Source organism: Capricornis sumatraensis, chromosome 2 (assembly GCF_032405125.1).
Source record: "Capricornis sumatraensis isolate serow.1 chromosome 2, serow.2, whole genome shotgun sequence".
NCBI lineage: Eukaryota > Metazoa > Chordata > Mammalia > Artiodactyla > Bovidae > Capricornis > Capricornis sumatraensis.
The window spans coordinates 24,081,398-24,102,286 of record NC_091070.1 but is presented as its reverse complement, the minus strand read 5'-3'; the positions used below and the strand labels follow the sequence as shown (position 1 = coordinate 24,102,286).

The 20,889-nt window shown below is 37.1% G+C and overlaps 1 protein-coding gene across 8 annotated transcripts in view; it reads left to right on the top strand.

Moving 5' to 3' along the window:
• Window positions 1-20,889, top strand: part of GPHN (gephyrin) — a 546,364-nt gene that overhangs the window by 322,580 nt on the left and 202,895 nt on the right. The gene's annotated exons all lie outside the window — the stretch shown is intronic.

Genomic DNA, 20,889 nt, shown 5'->3' with positions numbered 1-20,889 from the left:
AGGTACTCAGAATAGTCAAATTCATAGAGACAGAAAATAAGATAGATGAAAACAGGGAGTGGGGAGTTACTGTTTAAAACTTAGGAAATTTCCTTTTGGGATGATGGAAGTGGTGGATAGTGGTGATGTTTGCATTACATTGTGTGTTTGTTTAATGCCATTTCATTGTACACTGATTAAAGTGGTAAATTTTGTTATATATATTTCACCACAATAAAAAATTTTATTTATTATTAATAATATATGTCCCCTAATTCTTATTTTAAAATTATCCATATTTCTAATGATTATCCATTAATTAATTTAATATCAACCCAAAGTTTAAGTTATTTAAAGATCATGGAAATTATATTCAAGCTGACATGTAATTTAGGAGTAATTTAAGCTTGTTCAGTCAGTAAACCTCTATGTGTTTAGAGAAAGCAGCCCATGCAAAACAAAATATATACTTATATTTAACATATAAAAAATTTCAGGACAGTCTTTAAATTATAATTATTTAAGCTTATCACATTTGCCAAAGATTTACCCTAATTATATGAACTTGGATTTTTAAAATACTTACAAATTACTTTCTATTGATTTTTTTAAGTCTAGCGTATTTGAAGTATTAAAAATTCAGTTTCTTTATTTTGGAAATATTAAGGATAATTCCCCTTCATGGATCACAGCCTTGTCATGGTGAAGGAGCTTGCATAATTCAGTGAAGCCATGAGCCATGCTCTGCAGGGCCACCCAAGACAGACGGGTCATAGTGAAGAGTTCTGACAAAATGTGGTCCACTGCAGGAGGGAAATGGCAACCCACTCTAGTATTCTTGCCACGAGAACTCCATGAACTGTATGAAAAGGCAAAAAGATGTGACACCGGAAGGTGAGCCCCCTAGGTTGAAAGGTGTCCAATATGCTACTGAGAAAGAGTGGAGGGCAACTACTCATAGCTCCAGAAAGAATGAAGCAGCTGGGCCAAAGCAGAAATAACTCTCAGTTGTGGATGTGTCTGGTGGTGAAAGTAAAATCTGATGCCATAAAGAGCAACATTGCATAGGAACCTGGAATGTAAGGTCTGTTAAGGTAAATTCGACATGGCAGTATATTGTACTTCCCTAGTGAAAAAGGGTCACTTGGAGAAAAACTTTTTACATTACTCTCATTTTTTTTACAACTTAGATTTGTAAAATATCTAAAAGACTGAAGAGTACAGGTAATTCAAAACGGTCCACAAGGGAAGTCGCTCAGTCGTGTCCGACTCTTAGCGACCCCATGGACTGCAGCCTACCAGGCTCCTCCGTCCATGGGATTTTACAGGCAAGAATACTGGAGTGGGGTGCCATTGCCTTCTCTGACAACACAAGACACCTAATAATATTTTTGCCCACTTCAGAGTCTTTCACAATTTTTGCTGGCATATGAAAGGAATTCAGTAATGCATGGATGTTTACAGAATTGAATTAAAATTTCTATTCAAGATGTCCATGGGCTTAGTGTGCTTTTTTATACTTATTTGTTTCTATTCATACGGATGCCACATAGTGGGATTTTTTAGAAGATTATGTGATCTTTAGTAATAAATGTTTGAGTTTCTCAAAATTTGAATTGAAAAAAACAAAAAGTTTTTATATTCCTACTATAGATGTCAATTTTCCACAGTTTCTTGTGATCCACACAGTCAAAGGCTTTGGCATAGTCAATAAAGCAGAAATAGATGTTTTTCTGGAACTCTCTTGCTTTTTCCATGATCCAGCGGATGTTGGAAATTTGATCTCTGGTTCCTCTGCCTTTTCTAAAACCAGCTTGAACATCAGGAAGTTCACAGTTCACATATTGTGGAAGCCTGGCTTGGAGAATTTGAGCATTACTTTACTAGCGTGTGAGATGAGTGCAATTGTGCAGTAGTTTGAACATTCTTTGGCATTGCCTTTCTTTGGAATTGGTATGAAAAATGACCTTTTCCAGTCCTGTGGCCACTGCTGAGTTTTCCAAATTTGCTGGCATATGTGCAGCACTTTCACAGCATCATCTTTCAGGATTTGAAATAGCTCCACTGGAATGCCATCACCTCCACTAGCTTTGTTCGTAGTAATGCTTTCTAAGGACCACTTGACTTCATCTTCCAGGATGTCTGGCTCTAGATGAGTGATCACACCATCATGATTATCCAGGTCATGAAGGTCTTCTTTGTACTTTTGAACTGTAGTGTTGGAAAAGACTCTTGAGAGTCCCTTGGACTGCAAGGAGATACAACCAGTCCATTCTGAAAGAGATCAGCCCTGGGATTTCTTTGGAAGGAATGATGCTAAAGCTGAAACTCCAGTACTTTGGCCATCTCATGTGAAGGGTTGACTCATTGGAAAAGACTCTGATGCTGGGAGGGGTTGGGGGCAGGAGAAGGGGACGACAGAGGATGAGATGGCTGGATGGCATCACTGACTCGATGGACGTGAGTCTGAGTGAACTCCGGGAGTTGGTGATAGACAGGGCGGCCTGGCATGCTGCAGTTTCTGGCGTCACAAAGAGTCAGACACAACTGAGTGACTGAACTGAACTAAACTGATAGATGTCAATATAGGGATTGATTTATTAGGATGCCAATTATTTTTTTCCTAACGTTGACCATCGAGTAATATTGTGGACTGATTGTGTATATATTTGTTATAAACTTGTAGTGATCATTACTTGGGTAAAAAATGTATGTTCTTACAGTTTTTCAAAAAGATTGCTATTATCAATAAGGTAAGTAGGAAGTTATATTAAAATAAAGTTCATAGACTTTTTCAAACCTGGGAAATAGTACACACTGTGCTTTAACAGCTAGAGCCTTGGCATTAGATAGTTTCTGTTCTAGATTCTACATGATCTGTTTCTAGGTCCTTCTGTTACCATTTCTCTCCCTCTCCCCATTGCTCACTAAGTTTACATCCAGCTTTGTCTTGGCTCTGGGAACATGCTGTTACCACTACCGAGAAGCTCTTAACCCCATTCTTTGCCTGGCTAACTTCTGTGTATCTTTCTGTTCCAGTTTCAGTGTCACATTAATCACAGAAAGACTTTGCTGATCTGCCTTCTCCAATCTAAATTTTTCTCGTTATTCTCTCTCATAACACCTTGTTATTTTCCTTTATAATACTTACCACAATTTACAACTATATATTATTCATGTGTTTGATTTCTATGGGACTTCCCTAGTGGCTCAGATGATAAAGAATCCACCTGCAATGCAGGAAACCTGGGTTCAGTCCCTAGGTTGGGAAGATCCACTGGAGAAGGAAGTAGCAACCCACTCCAGTATTCTTGCTTGGAGAAGCCCATGGACAGAAGCATCTAGCAGCTGCAGTCCATGGGGTCACAAAGAGTTGAACATGACTGAGCGACTAACACTTTCACTTTGATTTCTGTATATGTTATCTATAACATCCATGAGACGAGGATCACATTTCTTAGTTTATATGATTAATCCTGGAGGAAATCAGTCCTGAATATTCATTGGAAGGACTGATACTGAAGCTGAAACTCCCGTACTTTGGCCACCTGATGCGAAGAACTGACTCATTTGAAAAGACCCTGAATGATTGAAGGCAGGAGAAGGGGATGACAGAGCATGAGATTTGGATGGCATCACCGACTCAATGGACATGAGTTTGAATAAGCTCCAGGAGTTGGTGATGGACAGGGAACCCTGGCTTGCTGCAGTCCATGGGGTTGCAAAGAGTCGGACATGGCTGAGCAACTGAACTGAACTGACATCTGGCACAGTTTGGCTCATAGTATATACCCTGTATGAATATTTGTTAACTATATTTTATAAAAAAAATGAAATATCCAACTAATTTCATAAGACATATTAAAAATATATTTAGCATTCTCCATGATTTATAGGAACTTTTCCATGATATAAACAAATAATCAACATATTCTTTCCCTATACTAAACAAATATATTAAGCAGCTGTAGTAATAAAAACAGACAGCTTTTAAATGCTGATTATGTAGCAGACATTTTTCTAAGAGTTTTAGACAAATACACAATCAGAAATTGATACTGGAATACAGGTATCAGCAAGGTTATATATTTTTATTTTCCTGGAAGGCAAATTTATATGAAATAGCATGTTATAATAAAAACTCTGATTAAGACCATTAAGAACATCAAAAATCCTAAATAATTTTAGTAGGTGTAAATAATTGTTAAGAAACAAACTCATGAATATTTAAATTTTTACATTTATTTAAAAACGTCTATTATAGTCATACTTCATAAGGTCTCTGTCTAGACAAAATCATAAAATGTGGCTTTTCTTTAAAAATATGAATCATAAATTCTTGTGGGTTTTTTTATACCATTGATTTTAATCAAAATCCAGGTCCTCACATATATTCTTGTTGAATTTCATTTTGCTACATTTAACTGATCAGTTCACCCCAAGGAGGCTTTTTCAAAATCTGTATAAGACATCTTATATTTTATGCAAATAATGCAAATACATTAATCATGTTGTCATTCAAGTCACTTACAGAACTTTTTTTAGGATAGGCTGTTTCACATGCTAGTTCAGTTCAGTTCAGTTCAGTTGCTCAGTCGTGTCCAACTCTTTGCAACCCCATGAATCGCAGCATGCCAGGCCTCCCTGTCCATCACCAACTCCCGGAGTTCACTCAAACTCACCTCCATCGCGTCAGTGATGCCATCCAGCCATCTCATCCTCGGTCATCCCCTTCTCCTCCTGCCCCCAATCCCTCCCAGCATCAGAGTCTTTTCCAGTGAGTCAACTCTTCGCATGAGGTGGCCAAAGTACTGGAGTTTCAGCTTCAGCATCATTCCCTCCAGGGAAATCCCAGGGCTGATCTCCTTCAGAATGGACTGGTTGGATCTCCTTGCAGTCCAAGGGACTCTCAAAAAGCATCAATTCTTCGGCGCTCAGCTTTCTTCACAGTCCAACTCTCACATCCATACATGACCCCTGGAAAAACCATAGCCTTGACTAGACAGACCTTTGTTGGCAAAGTAATGCCTCTGCTTTTGAATATGCTATCTAGGTTGCTCATAACTTTCCTTCCAAGGAGTAAGCAACTTTTAATTTCATGGCTGCAGTCACCATCTGCAGTGATTTTGGAGCCCCAAAAAATAAAGTCTGACACTGTTTGCAGTTTCCCCATCTATTTCCCATGAAGTGATGGGACTGGATGCCATGATCTTAGTTTTCTGAATGTTGAGTTTTAAGCCAACTTTTTCACTGTCCTCTTTCACTTTCCTCAAGAGGCTTTTTAGTTCCTCTTCACTTTCTGCCATAAGGGTGGTGTCATCTGCATATCTGAGGTTATTGATATTTCTCCCGGCAATCTTGATTCCAGCTTGTGCTTCTTCCAGCCCACCATTTCTCATGATGTACTCTGTATATGCTATGTACATGCTATTTAGGATAGGCTATTTCACATGCTATCAGAACGCCTATTGGTTAATTGCTTAACCAGTTGACATATTTCTCTTACAGCCCATCAAAAGCCACTTTGTCTATCTTGTTCCAAGAACTTTTGGAATTCTTGTCAAATATATGGCTTGTCAAATACCTTACAGAACTCAAGATACTCTGGTTTGATAGTTTTATTCTTTAGTAAAATTTTCATAGAGCTTAATCATAGAACTTTAATTGGTATTCTGACCAGTATTAGAAGCTCTGGAAAGACATGTGATATATATATATATATTTTTTTTTTTCTGAAAGAACCCATTTAGGCATTCATATGTAATCTATTTTTATTATTAGTTCAGATCCTGTACTGTACACTTGGATGTATAATAGGATTTTTAAGAGGGTTCAGCCTACCTTAAATAGCTCTAAACAGAGACATAACTAGGAAAGGTTTTATATGAGATAGCTAACCACCAGGCTAGACAAGGACTTCAAAAGCTTCACCATGGAGACTGGCAAATTGTTCCTATGAAAGCCATATTTCTTTATATATGGCTATCTTGGGAGACTCACTTCAATTATTGTAAGTTTGATCACTAGCTACCCAAAATTTAATCCAGATAACAGGTCTTCTATTTTATTCGTCTTGCAACTTTTCTGTTAGTTTAAATATTTTTTCAAAATAAAGGTATTAGGTGGTATAAACAGTGATTGAAAGGGAAAATGTCTGCTCACTTAAGAATTTCTCTAGCATCAAGATACAAAGTTGTGCATTTGTTGATATTCTTACTAGCAATTCAAAAGACAAGAGTTTAAAAGGAAATGATATTTTGGCTAGGTACTCTAATTTTGGTAATATAATTCTCCATTTCATTTTTTAGAAGTGTTTGCTCAATCAGTGAAAACAGCTTTAGAACAGAATACCTACATAACTAGAAATAATCAGATCCTAAGAAAATAAGTATTCCAATTATAATTTCCCTTCATGAGGAGAATTCTATTGTTTAGTAGTTCACAGTTGAAATTACAGTACATATCTACACAGGATTGGATAGCAACTGAAGCAAATTGCTTTCCCTGTGTTCTCAGTTGCATAGATAATAGATATATAGATGAGCGCTCTTAAAAGTAGGAATGTTATTTCTTTTGGAAGTTACTTGGCATTTCTCTTTATTTGTGCTGACTTAACCATTACAAATTTCACTACTTTAGCAAGGTTTTCATTCATCTCTTACTGATTCCTTTTTTTTTAAATTTTACCTGGAAGATAGTTGCTTTACAGTGCTGTGTTGGTTTCTGCCATACATCAACTTGAATTAGGCATAGGTAGATATACCCCTCCCCTTGAAACTCCCTCTCGCCTCCCATCCCGTCCTACCCTCCTACGTTGTCACAGAGCACCTGCTTTGACCTCCCTGTATCATACTGAAAATTTCCGCTGGCTACTATTTTACATATGATAATTTCTATGTTTCCATGCTACTCTCAGTTTGTCCTACCCTCTCCTTCCCCTACTGTGTCCATAAGTCTGTCCTCTATGTCTGCTTCTCCATTGCTGCCCTGCTGATAGGTTCATCAGTACCATCTTTCTAGATTCCATCTACTGCTAAGTCACTTCAGTTGTGTCCGACTCTGTGTGACCCCATAGACAGCAGCCCACCAGGCTCCCCAGTCCCTGGGATTCTCCAGGCAATAACACGAGTGGGTTGCCATTTCCTTCTCCAATGCACGAAAGTGAAAAGTGAAAGTGAAGTCGTTCAGTCATATCCGACTCTTCGCAACCCCATGGACTGCAGCCTACCAGGCTCCTCCATCCATGGGATTTTCCAGGCTAGAGTACTGGAGTGGGGTGCCATTGCCTTCTCTGTGATTCCATATATACGCATTTATATATGATATTTGTTTTACTCTTTCTGACTTGCTTCACTCTGTGTAACAGGCTCTAGGTTCATCCACCTCATTAGGATTGACTCAAATGTGTTCTTTTTATGGCTGAGTAATATGCTATTGGGTATGTGTGTGTGTGTGTGTGTGTGTGTGTGTGTGTGTGTGTGTGTGTGTATATATATATATATATATATATGTATATGTATCACAGCTTCTTTATCCATTCATCTGTTGATGGACATCTAGGTTGCTTCCATGTCCTAGCTGTTGTAAATAGTGCTGCCACGAACATTGTAGTACATGTGCCTCTTTCAGTTTTGGTTTTCACGAGGTATGTGCCCAGTAGTGGAATTTTGGGGTCATATGGTAATTCTTTTGCTAGTTTTTTAAGAATTCTCCATACTGTTCTCTATTGTGGCTGTAACAATTGCAATTTTTAGAGCTTTACTTTTTTTTTAATCTTCTCATTTCCCCTATTCTCTCTTGCTTATTATATTAATAAGATCACCAAGGCTAAACAACTGTCCTTTCTGCTTAAACTGTTTTTCTGAGTTAATGTTTTATTCTATTCCTTCTATCTCAAGAGAGCCTATAATTCTGTTATTGGCTTCTTCAGCTTCTTTATTATCAAAGAAAAAATTATTCACTATCAATTCTGTACAAGACATTAAGCTCCTTTTTTTGAGTTCTCCCTAGCTGTTGAGCATATTTACCACTTCTTAATTTTTGAAACATCCCTCCCAGAATTTTCATTACTAAAACTTTTTTACTCTACAGTAATACATGAGTACATTCTTTTTATTAAAACATATAGATGAAATATAGGTAAGATTAGCATCCACCTCAATCATCCTCTCATCTCATTCTCATTTGCATTCACACACCCCCAGAAGTAAATGCTTTTTAGTAAATTAGAGGGATATCCTTTAAAACTTTATTATCTTTTTCTGTACAAAGGTAGTAAATAAAACCCTAACAGTTTGTATGTGGTATGTGTATGTGTGTATTTAATTAAGAGGACAGAGAAAAGTGACAAGCTATTTCTAAAATTTATACAGAACAGAAAGTGCAAAGGAGCAAAAATAACCAAGATCCTCTTTGAATAAGAAAAGAATAAAGTGAGAAGTTCTGCTCTATAAATAGCAAGACTTAAAATGATATAAAGTAGTACATTGCTGGTGCAAGAATTAACACTTTGATCAATGAAACAGAAGAGAAGCCTGAAAAATACCAACAACTTGGTATACAACAGAATTTGTACCACACATTAATGAAGAAGCTCTTTTTTCAAAAAATGATGCTGGGACCACAAGCTATCCTTATGGGAAAAAAAAAGTGAAATTGATCTCTTATCCCATACAATATCCAAGAATCAATTCTAATTTTTTCAGAGACCTAAATATGAAAGGCAGAACTGTAAAGCTTTCATAGATTTATGTAGGACAAAATCTTCATTGTAACAGATCAGAGACTTCCCAGGTGGCGCTAGTGGTAAAGAGTGACAGTCGCTCAGTCGTGTCTGACTCTTTGAGAGTCCATGGACTGTCCATGGAATTCTCAAGGCCAGAATATTCGAGTGGGTAGCCTTTCCCTTCTCCAGGGGGTCTTCCCAACCCAGGGATCAAACCCAGGTCTCCCACATTGTAGGCCGATTCTTTACCAGCTGAGCCACAAGGAAAGCCCTGCCTACAAATACAGGAGACATAAGAAATGCAGGTTTGATCCTTGGGTTGGGAAGATCTCCTGAAGAAGGAAATGGCAAGCCACTCTAGTATTCTTGCCTGGGAAATCCCTTGGACAGAGGAGCCTAGCAGGCTACAGGCCTTAGGGCTGCAGAGTCAGATACAACTGAAGTGATTTACCTTAGCAATGGGTTAGGGAAGAATTTCTTTTTCAATATAATTGAAGTAAGATTCACCATTTTTAGGTGTACAATTCAATGGCTTTTAGTACATTTACAATGTGTGCAAGCATCACTGCTATCTAACTCCAGAATATTTTATCACCCTTCAAAAATACCACACCCAGTAAGTAGTCACTACCCATATCCCTACCTCTCATCCCCTGTCAGCCACTAATTTGCATACTGGGTATATATTTGCCCACTCTGAACATTACACGTGAGTGGAATCATGCAATATGTGACTGTTCATATCTAGCTGCTTTCACTTCACGTCATGTTTTTAAGGTTCATCTCTGTTGTAGCAGTATCAGTACTCTGCTTTTATAGCTGTAAAATATTCCATTGTATAAGTATACCACATGTTGTTTAGCCATTGATGAGTTGATAAACATTTTAGTTGTTTCCACTTTTTGGTTATTAAAATAATGCTGCTATCAACATCTGTGTACAAGCATTTGTTTGAAAATCAAGTTTTAATGCTTTTGGTTATACACCTTGAATAGAATTGTTGAATCATATGGTAATTCTATGTTTAACTTTGTGAGGAACCATCAAATTGTTTTTCACAGAGTTGCAACATTTTACAAATTTCTCTACATATTAAACAACGTTTTTTATTTTCCTTTTTTAAACAGATCAGGGCCATTGAGTGGGTGTTAAGTATCTCATTGTGGTTTTGATTTGTATTTCCCTAATTACTAATGATAATGAACATCTTTTCATGTTCCTTGTTGGCATTTCTATATCTTCTTCAGAGAAATGTCTATTCAAGTTGTTTTACTCATTTCTTAAAGTGAGGTATTTTATTAATGAGTTATATTTTGTTGTTCCATTGTGATTATTCTTTGTATATTCTGGATACTAAACTATTGTCAGATAGATAGATGGTTTGCAAATATTTTCTCCCATTCTATTGATTGTCTTTTCAACCTTTTGTGATAATGTCCTGTGATGTACGAAACTTTTTGTTTTGATGATGTCCAATTTGCCTAAATTTTCCTTTGTCTCTGTGCTTTTGGTATCATATCTAAGAATCAATTACCAAATCCAAAGTAAAGGACATTTATCCCTCTGTTTTCTTCTGAGAATTTTATCACTTTTAGCTCTTACATTTAGGTCTTTGATCCATTTTGAGATACTTTTTAATATAGTGTGAGGAAAGAGTAGAACTTCATTTATAAATATGGATATCTAGTTGTTCTGGCAGAATTTGTTGAAAAGATTATTCTATTATCTTAGCACTTTTGTCAAAAATTGGTCAACTATAAAAGTATAAAGGATTTATTTTGTTACTTCCAGTTGTATCCCATTGATCTGTGTGTCTGTCCTTATGGCAGCATTGCATTGTTTTGATTACTGCACCTTTGAAGTAAGTTTTGAAATGGAAAAGCATGAGTTTTCCAACTTTATTTTTCAAGATTGTTTTTGCTTTGTGGAGTCCATTGGGATTCCATATGAGTTTTAGGTGGGCTTTTCTAGTTCTGCAGAAAATTCTGTTTGAATTTGATAGAGGTTGTATTGAATTTATAATTCCCTCTGGATACTGTTGCCATTGTAATATATGTCTTTCCATTTATTTATGTCTTCTTATGTTTGGTAAGATTTGGTGTATAATTCTTGCACCACCTTGGTCAAGTTTATTCCTTATTGTGTTATCCTTTTTGATTCTGTTGTAGATGGAACTGCTTTCTTAATTTTCTTTTTGAAATTTTCACCATTAGTGCTAATACAACTGATTCTGGTGTGTTCATCATGTATCCTACAACTTTGCTGAATTTATTACTTCAAATATTTCTTTCTGTGGAAAAACTATGTATTTATATATATATATAATACATATATGTACACACACATCTATATGTGTATATATATTTATATAGTGGTATCAGCGACTCAACGGACATGAGTTTGAGTAAGCTCTGGAAATTGGTGATGGACAGGGAAGCCTGGCATGCTGCAGTCCATTGGGCTGCAAAGAGTCAGACGTGACTGATTGACTGAACTGAACTGATTAGTAGAGATTATCTTCCTTCTTCCTTTTGAATTCAGGTGCCTTTTATTTCTTTTTCTTGCATGATTTCCCTAGTTAGAACTTCTAGTAATGTTGAAAAGAAGTGATGAGTGCAGACATCCTTGAGCTTGATGTTAAAGGAAACTTTCAGTCTTTCATTAAGTAGGATATTAGCTATGGGGTTTTCAAAGAGGCTATTTATGAGGTTTGGAAAGTTATTCCTTGTTTTCTGAGTATCTTTATCATGAAAAAGTGTTCTATTTTGTCAAAGGCTTTTTCTATATTATTTGGAATTTTGGATCATGTGGATTTTTTTCATTTTATTAATGTTTTGTATTATAAATTGTTATATTACACATAGATTATTATGTTGGGTCACCGCTAGATTCATGGAATAAATCCCACTTGGTCATAGTATATAATACTTTTAATCTGCTGTTAGATTCAGTTTAATTATATTTTATTTAGACTGTTTGCCAAACATCTATATTCACAAAGGATAGTTAGTTCAGTCGCTCAGTCATGTCTGACTCTTTGCAACCCCATGGACTATGGCATGCCAGGCTTCCCTGTCCATTGGATATGGCTTGTAATACTCTTTTCCTGTGTCATCTTTATTTGTCTTTGGTATCAGGGCAAACCGACCACATAATACAAAACCTTTTCTTCTCTTTTATAGGAGAGTTTGTGAAGGATTTATGTTAACTCTTCTTTAAATATTTGATAAAATTTTTAGTGAAGCCAAGTGGGGGCCTCTGAGTGTCTTGGAGGTGTTCAGTTCAGTACAGTCACTCAGTCATGTCCGACTCTTTGCGACCCCATGAATTGCAACACGCCAGGCCTCCCTGTCCATCACCAACTCCTGGAGTTCCCCTAGACTCACGTTCATCGAGTCAGTGATGCCATCCAGCCATCTCATCCTCGGTCGTCCCCTTCTCCTCCTGCCCCCAATCCTTCCCAGCATCAGAGTCTTTTCCAGTGAGTCAACTCTTCACAAGAGGTGGCCAAAGTACTAGAGTTTCAGCTTTAGCATCATTCCTTCCAAAGAAATCCCAGGGCTGATCTCCTTCAGAATGGACTGGTTGGATCTCCTTGCAGTCCAAGGGACTCTCAAGAGTCTTCTCCAACACCACAGTTCAAAATCATCAATTCTTCGGTGCTCAACTTTCTTCACGGTGTAGATTCATGTATTTCATCAAATTTGAAAGTTTTAGACAATATTTTTTAAGTATTTTCTCTGCCACTTTCTCTCTTCTTCATAGGATTCCCATTATGCATACCTTGGTAGACTTGTTCGTGTCCCATAGGTTTCTTAAACCTTGTTCATTTTTCTTTATTCTTTATTTCTACTCTTCAGTTCACTGACTTTTTTCTTCTGCTTCCTCAAATCTGATACTGAATCCCTCTAGTGAATTTTTTATTTTAGTTATACTTTTCAACTTCAGAATTTCTATTTGGTTTCTTTTTATGATTTCTACCTCTTTATTGATATTGCCTATTGGTTATATATCATCACCATGCTTTCTTTTGTTCTTTTCCAGGTTGCTTTTAGCTCTTTGAATATATTTTAAATACTTAATTTAAAAGTTTGCCTCGTTAACCCAGTGTCTACAGTTTCTCAAGGACGGTTTCTGTTTTTTCTTCTTCTTCTTTGCTATACATAGGTCATAATTCCTTGTTTCTATGCATACCTTATTTTTTGTTGTTGAAAACCAAACCCTGTGAATATTATTAGTAGCAACTCTGAAAATCAAATTCTCTTTCCTCCCCAGGGTATGTTATTGTTACCTGTTAAAATTGTTGTTTGTTGATTAACTTACCTGAACTACTTTTGTCAAGTCTGTTATTCTTTGTTGTGTGTGATCACTAAAGTCTCTTTTCTATTAGCTTCATGGTCAGCTAGTGATTTTACATAATTTCCTAAATGCCCAGAAAATATGTATATACAGAAAAGGTAAATCTCCCATTCTTTGCAGATGAACTCTCTGTATATATTTTAGCACACCTTCAACACTCAGCTAGGCAGTTTACTACTCTGACTAATCTTCACTTCCTGCTTGGGCAAAATCTTTAGCTCAGCAAAAGTTGTAATCATCTAAGGATATATCTGGCCTTGGGCATAATCGTGACTTCCTGGATACTCAGGAATATCTGTGAACTTTTCAAAGTGCATTACATGGCCTTCCCTCCCAGGTGTTTTAGGTATTATTCTGTTATTTCTTTCACATTTTTTCCTTTACTCAGACAGCAGTGACTAATATATTTGGCATTAATTTTTGGTTAACCTCCCCTCCTTATTGCAAAATTCAGACTTGAATTGAAGAAAGTAGGGGAAACCAGTAGGCCATTCAGATATCACCTAAATCAAATCCCTTACAATTATACAGAGGAAGTGACAAATAGATTAAAGGGATTAGATCTGATAGAACTCTGGGTGGAGGTTCGTAATATTGTACAGGAGACCATGATCAAAACCATCCCCAAGAAAAAGAAATGCAAAAAGGCAAAATGGTTGTCTGAGGAAGCCTTACAAATAGCTGAGAAAAGAAGAGAAACAAAGGCAAAGGAGAAAAGGAAGGATATATCCATCTGAATACAGAGTTCCAAAGAATAGCAAGGGGAGAAAAGAAAGCCTTCCTCAGTGATCAATGCAAAGAAATAGAGGAAAACAATTGAAAGGGAAAAACTAGAGATCTCTTCAAGAAGATTAGAGATACCAACAGAACATTTCATGCAAAGATGGGCACAATAAAGGACAGAAATAATATGGACCTAACAGAAGCAGAAGGTATTAAGAAGAGGTGGCAAGAATACACAGAAGAACTATACAAAAAATATCTTAATTACTCACATAACCACAATGGTGTGATCACTCACCTAGAGCCAGCCATCCTAGAGTCCAAAGTCAAGTGGGCCTTAGGAAGCATCACTATGAACAAAGCTAGTGGAGGTGATGGAATTCCAGTTGAGCCATTTCAAATCCTAAAAGGTGATGCTGTGAGGGTGCTGCATCCAATATGCCAGCAAATTTGGAAAACTCAGCAGTGGCCACAAGACTGGTAAAAGGTCAGTTTCATGAAAATCCCAAGGAAAGGCCATGCCAAAGAATGTTCAAACTACCACACAATTGCACTCATTTCACACGCTAGCCAAATAATGCTCAAAATTCTCCAAGCTAGGCTTGAATAATTCTTGAACTGAGAACTTCCAGATGTTCAAGGTGGATTTAGAAAAGGCAGAGGAACCAGAGATCAAATTGCCAACATCCACTGAATCCTAGAAAAAGCAAGAGAGTTCCAGAAAAACATCTACTTCTGTTTCATTGACTATGCTAAAGTTTTTGACTTTGTGAATCAAAATAAACTATGGAAAATTCTTAAGAGAGATAGAAATACCAGACTACCTTACCTGCCCCCAAAATCTGTATGCAGATCAGGAAGCAACAGTTAAAATCAGACATGGAACTATAGACTGGTTCCAAATCGGGAAAAGAGTTTGTCAAGGCTGTATATTGTCACCCTGCTTATTTAACTTCTTTGAAGATTACATCATGCGAAATGCCAGGCTGGATGAAGCATAACCTGGGATCAAAATTGCTGGGTGAAATATCAGTAACCTCAGATATGCAGATAACCTTTATGGCAGAAAGCAAAGAGGAGCTAAAGAGCCTCTTGATGAAGGTGAAAGAGGAGAGTGAAAAGGCTGGCCTAAAACTCGACATTCAAAAAACAAAGACCATGGCATCTGGTCCCACTATTTCATGGCAAATAGTTGGGGAAACAATGGAAACAGTGAGAGACTTTATTTTGTTGAGCTCCAAAATCACTGCAGATGGTGACTGCAGCTATGAAATTAAAAGACGCTTGGTCCTTGGAAGAAAAGACCTAGAGAGCATATTAAAAAGCAGAGAGATTACTTTGCCAACAATGTTCCATCTAATCAAAGCTATGGTTTTTCCAGCAGTCATGACTAAATGTGAGAGTTGGATCATAAAAAAGGCTGAGCATCAAAGAATTGATGCTTTTGAACTGTGGCATTGGAGAAGACTCTTGAGAGACCCTTGGCCTGCCAGGAGATTAAACCAATCAATCCTAAAGGAAATCAGTCCTGAATATTCATTGGAAGGACTGATGCTGAAGCTGAAGCTGCAATACTTTGGCCACCTGATGCAAAGAACCAACTCATTAGAAAAGACCTTGATACTGGGAAAGGTTGAAGGCAGGAGGAGAAGACAACGACAGAGGACAAGATGATTGGATGGCATCACCAACTCAATGGACATGAGTTTGAGCAAGCTCCCGGAGATGGTGATGGCCAGGGAAGCCTGGTATGCTGCAGTCCATGGGGCTGCAAATAGTTGGACACAACTGAGCAACTGAACAGCAACAATAACTCCTCCAGTAGCTGCCTGAGCCATTTGGGAGTTCCAAAATAGGGGAAATAAAGGCAGGTCTTTGAGAATATCCTTCAGTGAGCCACCAGAAATATTGAAGCAAACAACCCTCACTCTTGAGAACAAGGTTTGTTTCCCCTTCAGTACCCCAGAACTTTCACCAGAGTCATGGACTCTGTCATCTTCACAGCCATCACTGAGCTATGTATTGGGGGTCATTTGGGAGTTTTGTGAGTTTTTTTTTTCATTAAGCATTCACTTGGCTGCTGTAAACTTGATTAGTTTATAGATTTCTGATAAAGTTGATTCTGACAGTTTTTGTTAGTTTATTCACTTGTTTCATAAGGGATGGGCTATTGACATTACCTACTCCACCTTTCTACTGAGGTCACTCAGGAAGTTTTCCTTTTAGGATACAAAATTCACTAACTATAAAGGAAAATACTGATTTGTTTTTTAACTATCTAATCAATAACCTCAGATATGCAGATGACACCACCCTTATGGCAGAAAGTGAAGAGGAACTAAAAAACCTCCTGATGAAAGTCAAAGGGGAGAGTGAAAAAGTTGGCTTAAAACTCAACATTCAGAAAACTAAGATCATGGCATCCGGTCCCATCACTTCATGAGAAATAGATGGGGAAATAGTGCAAACAGTGTCAGACTTTATTTTGGGGGCTCCAAAATCACTGCAGATGGTGATGCAGCCATGAAATTAAAAGATGCTTACTCCTTGGAAGGAAAGTTATGAGCAACCTAGATAGCATATTCAAAAGCAGAGACATTACTTTGCCAACAAAGGTCCATCTAGTCAAGGCTATGGTTTTTCCAGTAGTCCTGTATGGATGTGAGAGTTGAACTGTGAAGAAAGCTGAGCACCAAAGAATTGATGCTTTTGAACTGTGGTGTTGGAGAAGACTCTAGAGAGTACCATGGACTGCAAGGAGATCCAACCAGTCCATTCTTTTTTTTTTTAATATAAATTTATTTATTGTAATTAGAGGTTAATTACTTTACAATATTGTATTGGTTTTGTCATACATCAACATGAATCTGCCACAGGTATACACATGTTCCCCATCCTGAACGCCCCTCCCTCCTCCCTCCCCATACCATCCCTCTGGGTTGTCCCAATGCACCAGCCCCAAGCATCCAGTATAATGCATCGAACCTGGACTAGGAGAAAAACTATTAAAAATTCCAACATATGGAGGCTGAACAACATTCTGCTGAATAACAAATCACAGAAGAAATCAAAAAAGACATCAAAATATGCATAGAAACGAATGAAAATGAAAACACAACAACCCAAAACTTGTGGGACACTGTAAAAGCAGTGCTAAGGGGAAAGTTCATAGCAATACAGGCTTACCTCAAGAAACAAGAAAAAAGTCAAATAAATAACCTAACTCTACAGCTAAAGCAACATGAAAAGGAAGAAATGAAGAACCCCAGGGTTAGTAGAAGGAAAGAAATCTTAAAAATTAGGGCAGAAATAAATCCAAAGAAAAGAGACCATAGCAAAAATCAACAAAACCAAAAGCTTGTTCTTTGAAAGGATAAATAAAATTGACAAACCATTAGCCAGACTCATCAAGAAACAAAGGGAGAAAAATCAAATCAATAAAGTTAGAAATGAAAATGGAGAGACCACAACAGACAACACAGAAATAAATACAAAGGGTCATAAGAGACTACTATCAGCAATTATATGCCAGTAAAATGGACAATGTAGAAGAAATGGACAAATTCTTAGAAAAGTACAACTTTCCAGAACTGAACCAGGAAGAAATAGAAAATCTTAACAGACCATCACAAGCACGGAAATTGAAAACTGTAATCAGAAATCTTCCAGCAAACAAAAGCCCAGGTCCAGACGGCTTCACGGCTGAATTCTACCAAAAATTGAGAGAGGAGCTAACACCTATCCTACTCAAACTCTTCCAGAAAACTGCAGAGGAAGGTAAACTTCCAAACTCATTCTATGAGGCCACCATCACCCTAATACCAAAACCAGACAAAGATGCCACAAAAAAGAAAACTACAGGCCAATATCACTGATGAACATAGATGCAAAAATCCTTAACAAAATTCTAGCAATCAGAATCCAACAACACGTTAAAAAGATCATACAGCATGACCAAATGGGCCTTATCCCAGGGATGCAAAGATTCTTCAATATCCACAAATCAATCAATGTAATACACCACATTAACAAATTGAAAAATAACAACCAGTCCATTCTAAAGGAGATCAGTCCTGGGTGTTCTTTGGAAGGAATGATGCTAAAGCTGAAACTCCACTACTTTGACTATCTCATGCGAAGAGTTGACTCATTGGAAAAGACTCTGATGCTGGGAGGAATTGGGGGCAGGACGAGAAGGGGGCGACAGAGGATGAGATGGCTGGATGGCGTCACCGACTCGATGGACGTGGATTTGGGTGAACTCCGGGAGTCGGTGATGGACAGGGAGGCCTGGCGTGCTGCAGTTCATGGGGTTGCAAAGAGTCGGACACGACTGTGTGACTGAACTGACCTGAACTGAATAGCTAACTATGTAACTATCAATAAAATTTAATAAAAATTAAAATATTCTGTTCATCAGAATACATGATGAAATTGGAAGGCAAGCTGCATAGTAGGAATGGATATTTATATCATATAAAACTGATAAAAGACTTGCTATCCAGAAGAGATACAGAAATTTAATAATTAAATAAAAAGAATGACTCAATAAGGGGAAAATTGGGCGAAAGACTTGAATAGGAACTTTATAAAAGAGAACATCTAAATGGGCTGGTAAACATATGAAAAAGTGTTTACTCTTATTAACAACGAGGGAAGAAGAAAGCCACTTTAAGATATTTTTACTGTCCATCACATCTGAAAAAATTATTACTGACAATACTAGGTAGAGCTAAGTTGTGAAGTAAGACAAATTGTTACTATTTTCTTTTGATAGACTTTTAAATTGGCTTAACCAATTTGGGAATTTCTAAAAGACGATATTCACAGCCATCAACCAGCAATTCTGTTTCTGACTGTATATATCCTAGAATTAATGCATATGGGAATTATGATACATGAACAAGAGTCATTGATAATGTCTCTAAAAAGGAAAAATTACGAACACTCTGCAACAGAATAATTGGCTTCCATTATTGATTTTATTTATTTATTATTGTAAGAATTCACAATGATCATTGAGAATTCCTTGGCCAATGCCTTAGTTATCCTCCATGCTCATTCATCAGTGCATTTATTCCAGATGTTTATGACTCTCCTAGAGAGATGTTTCCCACTTGTATTTCCCCCTTTTCTTGTCAAATAGACCTTTATTCCAAGCACCAAAGAAAAGAATATTAGTGAATGTCTTTTTCTCTCCCCACAAATTTCACTGCTTTATCATCCCCACTTGCTTCTTCATTTCTACTTTTTCTTATTTACTTGTAGTATCTTACATAATTGTACATCTTATATAATTGCTAGATCCAAGGACATCTTTTCAGCTCTCATCTTACTCCTGTTCTCTCCAATAATTGATATTTTGTAACATCTCCTAACAGTTTCTTCTCTTTTCTCTTCCCTTATGGTTTACTCTGTCTTGATTTTCCTCTTTTGTCTCTAACAATTTCTTAAAGATAGAAAGACCAAATAATTTATCTTCCAAACTGAAATACTTTCATACCATCAGCCTTTGGTCTTTTACATATTTTCCTTGGATGACCTGAAATATTTGCATGACTGAAACTGCCACCTTCAGTGATAATTCCCGAAGTATATGTCCAGTCTAACTTTTTCATGACTTGACTCATATTTCCAATAGTTTATTGTATACTTCCAAACTAGTAACCCAAAAGTGTATACATGACAATATTTTTAATTTTTATTCATTTATGTATTTATATTTTGGGGTGTGCTAGATCTTCATTGCTGTGAGGGTGTTCTCTAATTGACATGAGTGGAGGCTAGGCTATAGTTGTGGGGTGTGAGCTTATCATGGTGTCTTGTTGTAGGGCAAAGGCTCTAGGGCGTGCAGGCTTCAGTAGTTGTAGCACGTGGGCTCCGTAGCTGTGGCTCCTGGGTTCTAGAGTACAGGCTCAATAATTGCGGTGCACAGGCTCACTTGCTTTGTGGCATGTGGAATCTTCCTGGACCAAGCATTAGCCCCTTGTTATCAAACGTGTATCCCCTGCATTGGCAGGCAGTTTCTTATCCAGTGTACCACCAGGGAAGTCCCTGTACCTCACAGTTTAATCTTACCGTCTCCCTCAAATTTCCTACTCTTTTGTTTATTGAAGGGGTGAAGGTGAAAACTGTGTGTGTGTGTGTGTGTGTGTGTGTGTGTGTAAGTCTGGAAATCACACATGTATACTACTTTGTGCAGATGCTTCATTAGGCACTGGACATACAGTAGTAGCAAAAACTTAGTTCCATCATCATGACAGTGCATTCTGGTATGAGAGAGAGACATTGATCAAACTAGCACGCATATAAATGTAGTATAAGTGTGGGTAATTTCCATGAAGGAAAGAAACATGGAACTATGTGAAATACAGTAGGGGCATTTGACCTTTTTCTTCCCAATACTTGGCCTTTTTATTAGATGTAAGTGGCAATACATAGCTCTTCTAAATTAGAGAAGAGCTGCTACCTCTGTTTCTTAAAATATTTATTGCAATTCAGTATTTAAGTGTACTAGCAAATGGAGCCATTTTTCTTCTCAGAATTCCCACTGCTTTTCATCATAGTTATTCAGATATTGTTCATAAATCACAAAAATTAAGCCCAGAAATTGTGGCAGTACCTTTGGTATTGAGGATGTAGGTACGGAAACTAAATGAAAGAGCACCTGTGGACGTAGTATTTCCTTTGTGAGAAAGAGATGATGTGTAAAGATAAAGAGCGCCTTTCTAGTCACAAATTCTGGCTGCTGTTTTCTTCTTCATACATCCTAAGTAATATTTTGATTGAATGTTAATTGCTTATTCTTTCATCATACATATTTCCCCTCTTGTGCATAAAATTTGGAAGTGGTCAGCTTGTCATTTTGAGATTAAAAGACCTATACTCACTAGTACTCGCCCAAAATAAGAACTAAATTATACATAGCCCTAAATAACAAATTTTATAATCAACATAAATATTAATAATTGTAAAGACAAATAATCCACAGTATTTGTCCTACATTTGTATGTTTTTACAGTAGTGATGTTCACTTACATCAGTTAGTGTATAACATAATAATAACAATAGCTAATATTTATTAAGTATTAACTCCTTGTAGG